The sequence below is a fragment of the Oryctolagus cuniculus genome, chromosome 16, assembly GCF_964237555.1.
Source record: "Oryctolagus cuniculus chromosome 16, mOryCun1.1, whole genome shotgun sequence".
Classification (NCBI taxonomy): domain Eukaryota; kingdom Metazoa; phylum Chordata; class Mammalia; order Lagomorpha; family Leporidae; genus Oryctolagus; species Oryctolagus cuniculus.
The window spans coordinates 29,141,240-29,154,214 of record NC_091447.1 but is presented as its reverse complement, the minus strand read 5'-3'; the positions used below and the strand labels follow the sequence as shown (position 1 = coordinate 29,154,214).

The 12,975-nt window shown below is 38.6% G+C and overlaps 1 protein-coding gene across 2 annotated transcripts in view; it reads right to left on the bottom strand.

Annotated features, from left to right (window-relative positions):
- The window catches only part of POU6F2 (POU class 6 homeobox 2), a 498,475-nt gene that overhangs the window by 381,602 nt on the left and 103,898 nt on the right, over positions 1-12,975 (bottom strand). The gene's annotated exons all lie outside the window — the stretch shown is intronic.

Sequence of the window (12,975 nt, the reverse complement as noted above, 5' to 3'; positions counted from 1 at the left end):
GGGACGTGGTTCTCAAACCCAGGCACTCTGATACAGGATGTAGGCAACCAAGCACCAGCTTAACCCACTGCACCACACCCTTGCCCCAGCACTGGTATCTTTTGTATATTAAAAATCGGGGCTGGCGCTGTGGCGTGGTGGGTAAAGCCACCGCCTGCAGTGACAGCATCCCATATGGGCGCCGGTTCTAGTCCTGGATGCTCCTCTTCCAATCTAGCTCTCTGCTATGGCCTGGGAAAGCAGTGGAAGATGGCCCAAGTCCTTGGGCCCCTACACCCACGTGGGAGACCTGGAAGAAGCTCCTGGCTCCTGCTTTGGATTGGCACAGCTCTGGCCATTGCAGCCATCTGGGGACTGAACCAGCGGATGGAAGACCTCTCTCTCTCTCTCTGCCTCTCCTTCTCTGTGTAACTCTGACTTTCAAGTAAATAAATAAATCTTTAAAAAAAAAAATTCATGTAAAACAGCAAGAGAAAAAGATTCCCTGATAAATGAGGTCAAATCACACATCACAGAAGCATTCACAGAATTACTCAGTAGCCAAAAATCACAAAAAGACCACTCAAGTTAAATTAGAAATCAAAGATATGAACATTAGAAATTTTCCAAGACTAAAAATGATAAAAATCGGAATTAGTGAAGGGATCAGAACATAGAGACTCAAAACATGGCAGATGTGTAAATTTGCATATCCTTTCTGTAGCGCTTTAAAACGTTCATTTCTATTGATCTAATAATTCTACATCTATTCATTTATCCTAAGGAAATTATTAACAATATGAACTAAATTTTCTCTACAAATTGTTCAATTTAAAAAAACAGAAGAAATCAAACTATTCAAAGATAGAGGATTAATTAAAGAAATTATGGCATATCTATATGATAAAATATTTCTCAGTCATTCAAACCATTGCTATAAAAATTTACATAGGTAGAAAAAAATGTTTATCATTTCCATATAAACAAGCTAAACATGGAAAAACTATAAAACCATTTTTATACAGAATGATTATAGCATTAGGTTATAGATTGTTAAGCAATATCTGATACATGAAAACTATGTTATGGAAGTCTGAACTTTATCCTGTGAGTTATAGGAAGCCACCACAAAGCTCTAAGTAGTGGAGAAAAACAATGCTTAACAACAGTATAAACTCTGTACTAACTGAGTTCCAGCAACTACACGCTGGCAAATATCTGTTTCTGTAACAACATTTTGAAAATGCTAGTCTATGCAATCATCATCATTAAAGAATGCCTGTGAACAGTAAAAGTTCAGCTTTTAATATATACATGGATAGATGTTATATCAGGAAGCTCTTTTTTAACTTTTATTTAATAAATATAAATTTCCAAAGTACAGCTTATGGATTACAATGGCTTTTCCCCCCCATAACTTCCCTCCCACCCGCAACCCTCCCATCTCCTGCTCCCTCTCCCATTCCATTCGCATCAAGATTCATTTTCAATTATCTTTATATACAGCAGATCAATTTAGCATATATTAAGTAAGGATTTCAACAGTTTGCACCCACACAGAAACACAAAGTGTAAAATACTGTTTGAGTACTAGTTATAGCGTTAATTCACATTGTACAACACATTAAGGACAGAGATCCTACATGAGGAATAAGTGCACAGTGATTCCTGTTGTTGACTTAGGAAACTGATACTCTTGTTTATGGCGACAGTAATCACCCTAGGCTCTTGTCATGAGTTGCCAAGGCTATGGAAGCATTGTGAGTTCGCCAACTCCGATCTTATTTAAACAAGGTCATAGTCAAAGTGGAAGTTCTCTCCTCCCTTCAGAGAAAGGTACCTCCTTCTTTGATGACCTGTTCTTTCCACTGGGATCTCACTTGCAGAGATTTTTTTTTTTTTTTTTGCCAGAGTGTCTTGGCTTTCCATGCCTAAAATACTCTCATGGGCTCTTCAGCCAGATCCAAATGCCTTAAGGGCCGATTCTGAGGCCAGAGTGCTGTTTAGGACATCTGCCATTCTATGAGTCTGCTGTGTATCCCGCTTCCCATGTTGGATCGTTCTCTCCCTTTTTTTTTCTATCAGTTAGTATTAGCAGACACTAGTCTTGTTTATGTGATCCCTTTGACTCTTAGACCTATCATTATGATCAATTGTGAACAGAAATTGATCACTGGGACCAGTGAGATGGCATTGGTACATGCCACCTTGATGGGATTGAATTGGAATCCCCTGGCACATTTCTAACTCTACCATTTGGAGCAAGTCAGACTGAGCATGTCCCAAATTGTATATCTCCTCCCTCTCTTATTCCACTCTTATATTTAACAGGGATCACTTTTCAGTTAAATTTAAACACCTAAGAATAATTGTGTGTTAATTACAGAGTTCAACCAATTATTAATATTATTATATTAAATAGGGCAAGGAAGCTCTTCTAACTGGATTTAAAAGAAGAGCTTTGGGGAAGAGTTCTGCAGACTGGTATTTCGTTTTGCATATCTGTGACACAACCTGACCTACGCAAATGATTACAAGCAACAAGCTCAACACGTTCAGATCACTACTTATACCTCTTCCTCCAGAGGCGCAGTTCCTGACAGAATTGTGTGTGAAGCCTGGCACCAAACAAGGACCGTCCTGCCTTCTGGGCATTCCCCAGGGAACAGTGCATGGCTTCCTGTCACCCACATGGGAGACTCAGATACAGTTCCAGGCTCCTGCCTTTGGCCTTCCTGTTGAAGGCATCTGAAGAGTGAACTAGTCAATGGAGTGTCTATCACTATTCTCACTCTGTCATTATTTCAAGTAGATGAAAATAAATAAGCAAGCATTTAGAGAGAAAGAGATAAAGAAAAAAAAAAACTACAGCTAATTCTGAGTTCTAATGAGATCTTCTTCTCCCCTACTTTCCTCAACAGAGGCATCAAGATCCTTACAGATATGTATTTGTGTCCTCCTTGGTCTAAAACTCCAACAATACTCATCCTTGCCTGTAATGATCCTTCTGTATAGAAATTATCATGAGTTAGAAAATGCAGAATAATGGGGCCGGCACCGTGGCTCACTTGGTTAATCCTCCGCCTGCAGCACCAGCATCCCATATGGGCACTGGGTTCTAGTCCCGGTTGCTCCACTTCCAATCCAGCTCTCTGCTGTGGCCCAGGAAGGCAGTGGAGGATGGCCCAAGTGCTTGGGCCCCTGCACCCGCATGGGACACCAGGAAGAAGCACCTGGCTTCTGGCTTCGGATCGGCGTAGCTCTGGCCATGGCGGCCATTTGGGGGGTGGTAAACCAACGGAAGGAAGACCTTTCTCTCTCTCTCTCTCACTGTCTAACTCTATCTGTCAAATAATAAAAAAAAGAAAATGCAGAATAAAGTTTTATGGGAACTCAAAATGCTTGAAGAGGGAGTCTCCTACATGTAAGTGGGAAAAAAAATTGAAATAAAACCTCAAATGTAGGCTTAATTAATTTTAAATACTTTCAGGAAGTGTGGTACAGAGGATATTCTTAAAACCAGTAAAGGCATAAAATACATCCAAACATACCAACTCTCCTTTACCAGCTCATCTTTCTTCAGAATGTCGAGTAGTAGACATAAAGGCTCAGAAATGGTTTATTATAACTGAAATTTCTGTCTTTTATTACCAAAGAGAAATGTACGGAACTTAATATGTTGGGTTTGGGAAATCTGTTTTCATTTGCTGTAAGCAATGGTCTGTCATAAGTGTGGATGGAGGAGACTTCCACTTCCAGATTCTATCTTCTCCCCACCCCTGACACCCTGAGAAACAACTTCCTTTATGTTTTCATGTTTGAGTAAAAATTCAGTTTCCAGAAATTAAACTAAATCCGGTAATCTCTATAAAGAAAATAAAAGGGTTAAAAGAAAGGTAACTTTCAGTAGAACCAAATACACAAGTATCTAGAAGATGCTGAACTTTGCTCATTAAATGTTACAAGCATTATCCCTCATTTAACCTTGCCTCAAACCTTGTTTGAGGCAAGAAACTCGATCCATTAGAATATCTGGCTCACTAATCAAAGGACATTGCCTCCAAAATGAATTTGTTTATTTTAACTTATGAGAGAGAAAAGGAACAGATATGTACATGTAATATTCAAGTTACCTTTAAGGTAATTTTAAAACATCCATAAATTTGTTGACATTTTTCTCATCAAATAGAGTTTAGTTGCTCTCTTTGGATAGGGAAAGGTTAATAATTTAATTCTTTTTTTTTAAAGATTTTATTTATTTGACAGGTAGGGTTATAGACAGTGAGAAGCAAAGACACAGAGAAAGGACTTCCCTCTATTGGCCCACTCCCCCAAATGACTGCAACGGCAGGAGCTATGCCAATCCGAAGCCAGGAGCCAGGTGCCCCTGCCTGGTCTCCCACATGGATGCAGGGGCCCAAGCACCTGGACCATCTTCCACTGCTTTCCCAGGCCACAGCAGAGAGCCGGATCAGTAGAGTAGCAGTGGGGGCTAGAACCAGCACCTATATGGGATGCCAGCGCTGTAGGCGGAGGATTAACCTACTGTGCCACGGCGCCCACCCCTAATAATTTAATTCTAATGAATTGAAAGTGGTGGAAGAGATGCTGTTGATTTTTAAGACCAGAATAGAAAAGTTTAGCTTATTAAAGCCAGACACTCCCACCTGGTGTGTGTGTTCTCTCACTTTCACTCTCCAAGTTCTTGGAACTCAGCCACCACATGGTGAGGAAGCCCAAGTCACACATCACACAGAGAAGCATATATAACATGCAGATACTCTGGTCACCAACCCAGCTAAGTCTCCCATCAATAGTCAGTACATGTCACCCCAAATGAGAAAACCAGTCTTCAGATAATTCCAGCTCCCAATCTTTTCATAACCACAGTCGACATCAAGTGGAAGAGAAAGGCACCATCTCGATTACTGACGTCATAAATAAGAGTATCAATTGTTAAATCAACAACAGGAGTCACTGTACACTGGCTCCCCATGTAGGATCTCTGTCCTTAATATGTTGTACTATAGAATTAATGGTAAAACTACTACTTAAACAGTACTTTATACTTTGTGTATCTGTGTGGATGCAAACTGTTGAAATCTTAGAATATACCAAGTTGATCTTCTGTATATAAAGATAAATGAAAATGAATCTTGATGAAGAATGGGATGGGAGAGGGAGTGGGAGATGGGATGGTTGTGGGTGGGAGAGAGGTTATGAGGGGAAAAGCCACTATAATCCAAAAGTTGTACTTTGGAAATTTATATTTATTAAATAAAAGCTTAAAAAGAAGAAAATAAAGAAAAAAAAAAGGCACCATCTCTACCAAGTTTGCCCAAACAGGACATTTGTGAGCAAAACAAATGTCGGCATTGTGTAAGCCTATGAGTTTACAAGGGTGTTTTACTGCAACAATACTGGCATTAACTATATAATAATGGCAACAACCACAGAACCACGATGAGAGTATTTGTATTTTAAGAATGAGCTATACTTCGAGTGACACTTTAATACAGGACATTCCAAGCAGGTGGTAAGTGCTCTGCTTGTCCCAGGCTAGGCAACAGGAATGAATGGCAGCTCCAGAATTTTGAACCTTTGTGGTTTCTATCGAGTTTTCCCAGGTTTGCATAGTCAGAACTCAGACTTTAGCATCTGTCATACTACAAAGACCTAATTCTTACTTCCTGTTAGAGCAATTTATTGGTGAGCAGCTCTTTTCACTTTGTTTTTCTATTCACCCAACCTGAAATGCATACTTTGTTCTAATTTTGAGATTTAAATTTTAGAAAAATGGCTCATCTAAATGCAACCCAAAGATCATGAATATCCAAGTACAAGGAATATTCAATTGCAAGTAATATGAAACAATTCTTACTTAAGCAAAAAAATAGAATTTGTTGTAACTATTTAGGGTGGTCCACAGAGTCCAAGGAAGATGTTAAAGATCTAGTACTTAGAAAAGACAGTAACAAAGACTCTTCCAAGAATCAAGGGGGTAAAAATTAGTGGATGTTATCCAGGGGCACCATGATCTAGAAGCACTCTGGGTGTTTTGTAAGTCTTTGAGCCTTCTGTTTAAGAATTACCTTCTCAGAAGAAAGCACCCGATTATCTACTTTGAAGCATATAACATTTATTTGTGCAAGGAAAAAATAGAACATTGTGTTTGAAAATCTCACTAACATTGCATCCAATTGGAGAAAGGTAACTTGCCAGAGTAATATTCACATAATGTCCATTCATTGTTGACTACAACAGTGGTCCTCCTGGCCGAGCCACCCTCCTGCCCCATGGTTTACTCCCATGGCTCTGGCACTTTTCTTTCAGAACATTTCTCACAATGGTAAATGATTGAATTTCTGGATGGTGATTCTTAGTATTTGAGTCCCTTACTATCTATAAAGTTTGTGAGAATACAGACTAATTCTGTCTAAGTTATCACTGTATTCTCAGCAACTAATACATACTTAACCCAAAAGTACTAAATGAAAAAACAGGTGAATAATCATTTCTTTATTTTTTAACTAACTTGATGTACACACACACACACACACACACACACACTTATTTCTGTCCCTAGGTAAGACTATCTCCTGTGGAGAGAGTCTATTTTCTCTTAATATTCAGTAAGTATTTACCAAGTGTGGATGATGTCCAGAAACATTCAATTCAGAAGCAGTTCAATTCAAAAAACATTTATCTGGCACTTAATATATGCAAGATCTATTATCTGTCCTCTAGGGGCTTGCTACCCAGCAAGGGAGGCAGACAAATGCACAAGTCATTATAATACTGGGCAAACGCTGGAAATGACTGCAAAAGAGGGTAAAAAATGAGGGAATAGTTGGAAAGCAAGGGAAGGCAAGATTCATTGTAATGTGGGAAATAAAGAAGCTTGGTCAAAATATTTTCAACACAGAAAAGGGGCAAAGGAAGCTGGGGCACACTGAGTAAGTGTTAATTTTTGAATAAATTAATCTCTCAGTAAGCTCATTATAAGCAACTTAGAGAGACCTCAAGATAGTAAACGGTTATTTGCACCTGGCCCCTTTCACCTAATTGAAATGAAGTAATATTGGCTAACAATGTACTGCTGTATAGATTCTATAGATTTTTCTCTAAAAGGCTGATAGCTGAGGGGGAAATCCATCTCTGATAGATAAGACCAAGGTGTTCTTCTAAAAGGTAGAATAAAAATACTGCCATTTTCCTGGGAAAATCACCTTAAAGAAAGTCTTAGAATGAGAAAGCCTATTTTAATATTTTGAATGAATAACCCACCCATCTATACCCAACTTATTCTTCACAAAGGTGCCAAAAACATAAATTGCAATAAGGACAGCATTTCAATAAATGGTGCTGGAAAAACTGGACATCCATATGCAGAAGACTGGAATTTAACGCCATATACAAAAAATCAACTCGAAATGGATCAAAGACCCAGATATAAGACAGGAATCTTCTAGATGAAAACATAGGAGTAAAATACCTCAGGACATTATTATAGGCAATGATTTTTTTTTATAAGAAAGATACCAAAAAGCACAGGGAAACCAAAGCAAAAATGGAGAAATGGAATTACACCAAATTGAGAAGCTTCAGCAGAGCAAAGGAAACAATCAAAGTGATAACTAACAGAATGGGAGGAAATGCTTATCTGCAAACTATTCATTTAATAACTGGCTGACATCTAGAATATATAAGGAACTCAAAATCTTAACCCCCAAAATTCCAAATAATCCAATTTCAAAATGGACAATTGATTCAAATACAAATTTTTTCAAAAGAAGAAATATAAATGGCCATCAAGTATATGAAAACAAATCAAAACCACAGAGATACCATATCACTCCAGTTAGAATGACTATTATAAAAAAGACAAGAAATAACTAATGAGACAAAAGGAAAAGAAAAAGGCAGTGTTGCACACTGTTTGTGGAACATAAATCAGTGTTGTCATTATGGAAAACAGTGTGGAATTTCCTCAAAAAAGAGAAAAACAGAAATAGATCCATGATATAATCCAGCTATCCGACTTCTACGTATAGATCTATAGGAAACAAAATCAGCATTTCAAAGAAATACCTACATTCCCATGTTTATTGTGGCATTATTCACAACAGCCAAGATATGGAATCAAGCCTAGTGATGGGTGAATGGATGAGAAAATATGGCATACATACACAATATAGAATATTATTCAACCAAAAAGAAAAACTCTGTCATTTGCAGCAACATGGGTAGAACTGGAGGACATTATGTTAAGTGAAATAAACCAGATGAAAAGGACAAAGAGTACATATTGTCTCATATACAGAAGCTAAAAGAATGCTGATCTGAGTACAAAAAGTGGTTTCTAGACATTGGAAAGGAAGGTAGGCGTTCTTGAAGGAGGTTAAATATCAAATATCAAACCTAAGTCAGGTAGAAGGCATACAATCTAATGTTCTTGAGCACAGTGGGTCTCTAATTCTCAATAAACTGTCATGTATTTTATGAAGAACTAAGAGAAAGGAGCTTGACTTTCTCCAAACATAAAGCAATAAAAAAAAAGACATGAAAATGTTAGCTACTGTGATTTTATCAGTACATACTATATACAAATTCATGTATATATAAACATGCACAATTATAAGGTACAAATTCTATGTAAATCTTACTTTTAATTGACAAGTAAAATACTATATATTTATGAAGTCCAGTGTAATATATTAATACTCTATACATGCACTGTGGAATGAATATCATGCTAATTAATGCACTCATCACTCCCACCTACTCTTGTGGAGAGGATACTTAAAATTTAACTCCTTTGAAAATTTCAAAATATACATTATTGTTAGCTATAGTTACCATGCTGTGCAACAGATCACTAAAAAATTCCCCTGTCAAACTGAAACTTTCTACCCTTTACCATTACCTCCCTTTTTCCTCACCCCCTTCTCCTAGCCTGGAAATTCTTAGTGGTGTCAAAGATAATGAAAGTTTTAAGAACCTTGAGCAAGAAATTCGGTTTTTAAACCACCTTAAAACATAAAAAGAGGGAAATTGGGGCTGGGGCTGTGGCTTAGTGGGTAAGGCTGCTGCCTGCAGTGCCAGCATCCCATATGGGTGCTGGTTCGAGTCCTGGCTACTCCACTTCCAATCCAGCTCTCTGCCATGGCCTAGGAAAGCAGTGGAAGATGGCCCAAGTCCTTGAGCCCCTGCACCCATGTGGGAGACCTGGAAGAAGCTCCTGGCTCCTGGCTTTGGATCAGCTCAGCTCTGGCCATTGTGGCCAACTGGGGAGTGAACCAGCAGAGGATGGAAGACTTCTCTGTGTAACTCTGACTTTCAAATAAATAAAAGTCTTTAAAGGGGGGGGGGGATTTTTTTTAATCTTGCCTAGAAGAAGGAACTCTCCTTGTAAGCACTGACTTTTCGTCAAGACTGATTGAGAATGCAAGTTAACTTTTATAAAACTACGAGAAACTGGTTGTAGAGTATGGTGCTTGATGAAGGCTCTTTCAGGTGGCAGCTGGAAAGGAGGTGTGAGAAAGATGCATCAGAGCTGGGGAACACTTTGTAAAGATGTTTGGATCCACCCCATCCTACAGAAGCAAGCTGTGGTTTTTTGTCCTCAGTACAAAATATTCACCTTAATAGAACCCGTACTTGTCTTCTCCCAACATTATCCTTTCTGCACTAACACTACCCAGTGGTCCAGCCATGTGGAGCCAGATATAAGTTTGATTATCCAAAGACAAGACCAAAAGGGGACAGCAAGAACATCTGGGAGTCCAAGGGGTAACATGTCCTGCATTTTTAGGGAATAAAGGCAAAACTGTGCAGCAGACACATCAAATGAAGGTGATAGTCACTGCCACTGGCTCAAAGGAGAGCATGTCTCTTCTTAATATTATATGAACATGTACATTCAATCTGAAAGCATGATCAAATATGCTTCATTATAATCATACATTAATCAGAATTGACATGTGTTAAATAAGTTGTTTTAAAAGTGCCAATAATTTCTGAGAAATGTGCATGGGGCATGAATATGTAATTAAAAATGTGTGTGGTTGTCATGGAAATGAAGACAACAAAGAAAGATGCTCTGTTAGTGATCCTATTTTGGAATGTAAGAGAGGAATGAGGTCTTATTAGTCTTAACCAAAATCTGTAACCCTGTAATCCTAAGGACAGATTTCCCCCGAAATATGGATTCCAAGGTCAATTTCAGCTACTAAATATTCAAAGAATGTTCAACTCTAAGAATTGTTGCAATGATAGACTGAGGTTGCAATGTTACTTTTGGTTTGTTCCTCAGGGGAACAAAGATCAGGTAATTCTAAACACTGGCTATTAAAACTCCCTAAAGTAGGAGAACATCATGATTCCAAATTAGAGCAGTCTTCCAAGCCCTGATACATGACTAACACTTTGAGAAGGGCTTCATTTTAGGGACAGGAAAGAACTCCCCCAGGACAGAGAAGGCTACAACCTAATCAAGCCTTCTTCTCATATCTAGCTTGAGTTTTTTGCTTTTAATGGAGAAGGATTGACTTGGAAAACCAACCTCATAAAAACCCATACCTACCCAACAGTTAATATCGAATCCACATAGCGTGCCCCCAACAGAGTGATCTTCAGTTCTCAGGCTGAGAATGATAGGAGGGAAGGAACTCACGTGAATCAAACACCCCCATGTGAAGACACTTTACTTGTTTTACATAGTCTTCAACACCCCATCAGAAGCATATTCTAACTTGCATATCACAGAAACAGAAATAGGGCCCTAGAAGAGCTCATACCCCTCTGCCTAGATCAAGAGACAATTTGAACCTGGGTTACAATCCTTCCACTGCACTCTTCTCAAATCTTCACACAACTTCAGTGTGAGGCTTCTCTCTGAAATTTCCATAGTTCATTTTGATATGATCACAAAAACATTTTCTGAAAGATCTCAAGGCATTTAACTGGAGGCAAATACTATATTCTTAATTTTGGCAGCAATGTGGTTAAGACAGAGAAAAACAGGTGCAGGCCTGGAAGCTGGAAAACTCCCTGGGAGAGAGCTAACATGCCCTGGAGGAACTTCACCCAAAGGCAAGTTGCTACCAGGGTGTCAAACCAACCACGAGTTAGAGGCGTGCTTGCTGCCACCCACAGACATCTGGTTTAATCTCACTTCTCAATGCCAACATTATTTTTAAAATCTCTATTATTGGACAGAAGCACAGACCCCACCTTTTTAAAGAGTAAGATAAGTAACTGCCCCTCCTGCACCCTTCACCCACCCACCCATCCAAGATCAAGAAAGTGAGTCACTGTTCCCTCTGGAATCTCGGTTATCCATTTATAAGACTTCATCCTTTCCTGAATGGACTTGGAGAGAACACAGTGGCAGATGTACCCGGAGGAGGAAGGGATGTTGTCATTAGGAAGAAAGATCCCCAGAACTTTGCTTTGATCAGGAGGGCCCTAGAGATTGTTGCTTCTTTACAGAGAAGCATGGCTAATTCCAAAGGTTACAGATTTCTATTGTTGGATTTCAAATAGTCTCTAAAAATGGCAAGTATGTTGTCAACTCTGAATAATAAAGTGTGGTATTTCTTGAGGGCTGGTTAGAACCCAGGTAATCTATAGGGCTCAAGTTGTGTTTCAAGCCTGCCATGCCAAGTACCATCCATCCCACCACTTAGAGTCGGGCAAACTGAGGATCCAACATGCTGTGTCCTTTGCCCAGGCAGCTAATAAGTGGCAGAGCCAGGCCAACATTTTCAACAACCCCACTCCAGAGCCCTGAGGCACTCTACATTGTAAGGAAAAAAGTCGACATGAAGAATGAAAGCTGGAGAGACAGAGAAGAAAAGATAAATCTAGTTTGTTCTCCCTTTGGACACAACTAAAAGAATAGAAATTGTACCTCACATTATATACACCAAGCCCTCTGATAAGAATATTATAAATGTAATTTGTCATAAATCATGTAATAATCTCTTCCTCTTCCCCATTTTTGAGGGATAATAGTGTTTTTTTCTAAAATGTTGACATGAGGATTCTAGTCAACTAAAAACTTCTGAAATGCATGACCTTGAAGATTATAATTTCCTGGAGAGGTACCAGAAAGAGCATCAATATATCATGCCAGCTGTGGGGTGTTTTAGCATGGGGTGATCATGTCTTGTTCATTTTGACATCATCAGTAGCCATCTTAGTGGGTCAGCTAGGTGATGAAGACTATGAAGACTGGTATATAGTCTCCACCAGGTCCCCAGACAGTCCCTGTTACAGACAAAGTCCGCAACAGAGTTGTTAGTGGGTGAATTCACCTTTCAATGTTGAATGCATAAACTAAACAGTGCAGAGTACAACCATACAGCAAGGAGAATAAGCTACGGGTTTCCACACTCTGTCCCCCCACTGTGTGAGTGCACAGCTCCTTTATTTTGATACATGAAAGTGGCACAAGAGTAGGAAAGCCAGCTTCAAAATATTTCCCAGCAAAGCAGAGAAATATAAGTAGTGGAGACTCACAGAGTTGATGAAAATTCCTAGGAAAAGTAATTTCAAAGATTCAATATAGATAGGATCCCAGGATATCATGGGTTTATTTTCATCAATTGTTTTATTTTGAGGAAAAAAATAGTTCTTTTCACTTCTATAAATGTGCCCCCCACCACCACCAAAACCAGAAAAGAATGTTTCTTTGTGTGGCTTTGCGACTATCAGAGAAAGAAAGGGAAAATCGGATGAATTTTGACAGAGAATAATAATAACTCTTATTTATTCTTTAGTACCCTCTCAGGAAAAGGGTATATATACTAAGAATGGCATTACATGAACAATATAATGACAATGTAATTTCAAAGAGTACAAAATGTTAAAAAAAAAACTTTGATAACTATTGTAAAATAGCCTCATAATTAAATTTATATTGAAAAATGTCATTGCCTTTTATATATATATTAAATACATGAAATCAATTTTTAAAGTATTTTAAAAAAT